This window comes from Parasteatoda tepidariorum, chromosome 9, assembly GCF_043381705.1.
Source record: "Parasteatoda tepidariorum isolate YZ-2023 chromosome 9, CAS_Ptep_4.0, whole genome shotgun sequence".
Lineage (NCBI taxonomy): Eukaryota > Metazoa > Arthropoda > Arachnida > Araneae > Theridiidae > Parasteatoda > Parasteatoda tepidariorum.
Window position 1 is genome coordinate 62,350,874 of NC_092212.1, and position 4,409 is coordinate 62,355,282.

General features: G+C 26.9%; 1 protein-coding gene across 4 annotated transcripts in view; it reads left to right on the top strand.

The window, feature by feature from the left end:
• LOC107441879 (Talin_middle and talin-RS domain-containing protein rhea) overlaps positions 1–4,409 on the top strand; it is a 407,839-nt gene that overhangs the window by 291,565 nt on the left and 111,865 nt on the right. The window contains exon 1 of one of the 4 annotated variants that reach the window (XM_043048367.2): positions 420–959. The exons of 1 other annotated variant lie outside the window; for it this stretch is intronic. The gene's annotated coding sequence lies outside the window, so the exon portion shown is untranslated. Of the gene's footprint in view, positions 1–419; positions 1,226–4,409 lie in introns of those variants that run through there. 2 more of the 4 variants (XM_071185656.1, XM_071185658.1) reach the window with 2 other exon arrangements.

Below are 4,409 nucleotides of genomic sequence, written 5' to 3' on the forward strand. Positions count from 1 at the left end.
GGTTGTATATTATCATGTGAAGCTACAATATATTAATATATAAAAATAAATTTAGATGCTATTTTAATTTAATATGAAATTATAAAATTTCGAAAGAAGATAAAATTTCGAAAGAGAAAATTTCGTTAAAAATTGACTCCTACAATGATTTTTTTTCCTTCCTTTTTGCAAATAGTCAATATGAAATAAAATTAAAAAATTTAAAAATTTTTTTCTCATGAAATATTTACTTATAAAAAATTTTTAAAGAAAAAAGCATTCTAAAAAATCTCAGAAAATGCTCTAAAAGAGAAAAAGATTCGATATAGGCAAATGTCATCAAAATCCAGGTCTTGTTTATTATTAATATTCGAAAGAAGAAAAAAAAACTATACTATCGTTCAATGAGCGTAAAGCAAAACGTTGCCAAAATGCGAAACAGAATCAAATGTGGCAACCACGCTTGCCTCCAAGACGATTTTAACTCCTTTTTTACCAAACAGAAACAAAAACTCATAACATCTTTTTATTTTTACTACTACAAGTGTTTCGAATTCTTCATTGTTGGGTTATGAAAATGCATTAATAAAGATTGCGAACGGCGTGCCATATAAGGATAGTTTCTGCTTAGCCTTCGCATGGGTGTCAGTTTCGTAGAAGTAGGCCGTACGAAGCGAAACAGTGTAAACATCAGCACATGTTGCTTCGAAATAAACCTTTGCAGTGTTTTCACCAGAAAGTACAGTAAAAGATCGAATGCTTTTCACATATTCTAATGGAAATTCTTTTGGGTTTCTCAATTTCTTTGCAATTATGAGCATATTTCACGGACGTGAGTCGTGATTGACTTTGAACGGATTGCGGCTTTTACGGCTTCCTGTGTATCTGACGTCACTTGAGCGCCATCTTTAGTGATTTGGGTGTGCCAAACTGAGAATAGGAGTAGTAGGGAAGGGTAAAAGTGACCGCCGTAACGATCGGTAAGTTCGATAATTTTTGCTAACGCCGAAAATTATTTGTTCAGTTTTTCTTTAATATCGGACAATATCAATAAAATACCGGGAATACAGGTGACATAATAAAATATTTACAAGTTTGACTTTGACAGGTGCAATTAAGCACAGCTGATCTGTATAGATTTTTTTAAAAATGACCTGAACTACTCTCTATAAACACTAACGCTGATCAATTTGTGCGATCAATCACAAAGCACAAGAAATCGAAGAAATTATTTTTTTTTGTACAGGTATGTGCTAACATTTTATGAACCCTGTCATAAAATTAATACATTTGTTGTTTAACTATATTTTTACTCCAAATATATTAAAAAAGTAACACAAATAATGAATTCCCTGTGTGTGCAGTCAAATTCAATTCTTTCTGACATTTGAAATTCCTTAAATTCTTTACGCTATTCATTATTTAAAGTTATTAATTAATAATGATATCTTTTATTCATTGTTGTTGTTATTGAACGTATTTATTACGGAATCGGTTTTTATTAAAAAGACCTTTAGTTATATTCATGCGGATTTTCGAATCATTAGTATTTGAGAATCTTTAGTATTTTTTTTTAACTACACATTGATAATTCTAAAAATTTCTAATTTTTACTTCTATTTAAAATATTCAAAGCCTATAGCATGTTTATATAGTTAGTTTAAAGATGAATTTAATTATTAATAATTCTCTTATATAAAAAATATAGAGTCAATACTTTCAAAAGATTTTCGGAGAAGAATATTTTGAGGAATTAAAATAAAATAAAAATATCATATGGGTTTCTTAATATTAACTTTAATTAAGATAATTTTTAATTTAGATAAATCGATGTTCACGTTAATATTTTATACAATAAAAAGTACGTTTTTTCCTCTATAATAATTTTTATTAAAATAATCAATACATAGATAAATGTTTCATAAATGATGGCAAATATATCAGAATTTTTTCTATAATGTACGTTATTAAAATGATAATTTATTTAAATATATAGAAATCAATACATTGATTCATGTTTTATGTATGATAAATATTTATGACTTTTTGTGAATTGATTTTTATTAGAATGACCTTATAACTAAATAAATAACACATGTTGATGTTTTAAGTACAATTATAAATTTATGTATATTTTTTTTAAATTTAATTTTTATTTGAATGATCTTTTAACCAATATAATATTGAGATCAATATTTAAAGATATATATGTATTGAGGCATATATTGAAATCACATGTTATTGATAGATAATTTCAAAAAAACGTATTATAGAAGAGAAAACATGTTTTTAATTATAAACTACATAAAACATTTATTGAACATTGATTTTATTATCAATTTTGTTAATAGATTGTTTTGATTAAAAATTATATTTAAAAAAATCATTTATAATCGTTGTTACTTCAGAGTCTTCTCTGTCAATTTTCTGAAAGTATAAACTCATTTTTTTTATTAAATAAGCATAATTGTATTGTACTTAAAGGTACAAATCTCAATGAATAATTTAAATAGCATGATTTTTTTAAAAATATTTTCATTAATAAACAGTCTTTAACTACTTAAAATGAGATTTTTTATTAAATCCATCAATACATTATAAATGATCTACCATATATTTTTTTAGTTATAAGAAGTAGTCATTGTTTTTGCGGAATCATAATATTGATATCTTTCACTAGCCATTGCTTATATTGTTAATAAAATCATAAAATAAAACTTATTTAAAAAGCATATGAATATTCAAAATTACATAATCTATATTAATTTGAGTAAGCTAATTTATCTGAATTTAACTAACTGCAGAGTAACTAGAAAAAATAGTTTTAATTACTATATTTTCTCTTGCTGCTGTAACTGAAGGTTTTTGTGATATATTTTTATTTATTTATCCTTAATTAAATGTACCAATTTAAAGATAACTGCGTTTTTTAAGGGGTTGTGGATTTTTCTCTGTCAGTTTCTCATTCATTAAATTGTTACGATTAACTATCGCTTAGCTTTTATTGTTTAAATTGTTTGTATATTGTGGTGGGAAAATCATTACAGTAGAGATTTTACTAGTAATTAAAAGAACTTCGATGAATGATAATCTTGTGTAGCTATGTCAACTCTAATACTCAAATTTAAAATTATTGCATAATTTAACTTAATGATTTTTTAGTAGTTAATTTCTTTATTGTAATTGTTATCTTTTTTATAATTCGATAAATTAGTAATTTGTTCTAATTTATGATTGCTATCAAACATTCACCATATAACCGTGCCAGTAAATTTTCAGTATCTGTATCTATAGCAAAATAATAATCGTCAAGTTAGTACTGTCTTCCGGACACAAGAAATTTTTAAAAAAAAAAGAATCACAAGGGGCCAACTTGATGGGTATAATAACTCATTGCTACCTTGCAAATAACCTCTACAAGTTTAAAATTCCTGTGGCGCCAACAATAGCTGGCGCAAACAGATTACGTATATATACCAACCCTTTAACTGGGACTAATTAGGACCATTCAGAATTCCGATTATAGTTAGGGTGCTCAGTTTAGGTGCAAAGCTGCATTTTACTTGCTGTGTTATATAATTGTGTGAACTAATTAGAAGTGGACTGTTGTCTGCTGGGGTGATACAATTGAAGTCCAATCAGTTTTTTTTCTCGGCGTAATCTAACAGCTGTGTCTTCCAATGAGCTAATTTATAGCTGTTGCTAAATCATATTACAGTAGGGAATCGATTATCCGGAACGATCGGGACCATCGCTATTCCGGATAACTGATTTTTCCGGTTTTCTGAATCGATACAAAAAGCCGTTTTCTTATTGTTAAACCCAACTAAAAAAAGCACAAATAGTTGGAAATAATCTTAAAAAGAAGAAAAAACGATAAAGTAATACACTAATGATTATTTCCAAAATGGTGGTAAGGTAAACGTCTTTCAAAAAAGAAAGTAAAATCTTATGAGGAAAAAAATTTTTTTTTTTTTTTAAAAAATGGCGGGGAAATTGATTGAATTTTGTTCCGGTTTTTTGGTTTTCTGATTTCCGGATAACGTGTTCCGTACTGTATATAAAATTTAAATTGTGATTGATAGACACACATCTCCCCCATCCCCAATAAAATTTAAACACAGAGTTTTCTTAAAATCACCTTAATTAAGACTTCTGCTTTTTCGATTATCCAAAATTCCAATTGTGGATTAAATACGTTTAATTTTTTCCTCATAGTGGAGACTTAACTTTAAACCGTGTCTTCCAGTCGGGTTGTATATTATCATGTGAAGTAATGGATAATGTTTTAATACAAATGTTGACAATAGCAAATTTCGAGGCCTTTACTTTCATGACTTCTGGTTAGACAGTTTGCAGCTTTTTGTGCGATTTGAAATTTTCAAACAGATAATTTTGTTTTCAATTAAGGAAATATATATATATATATA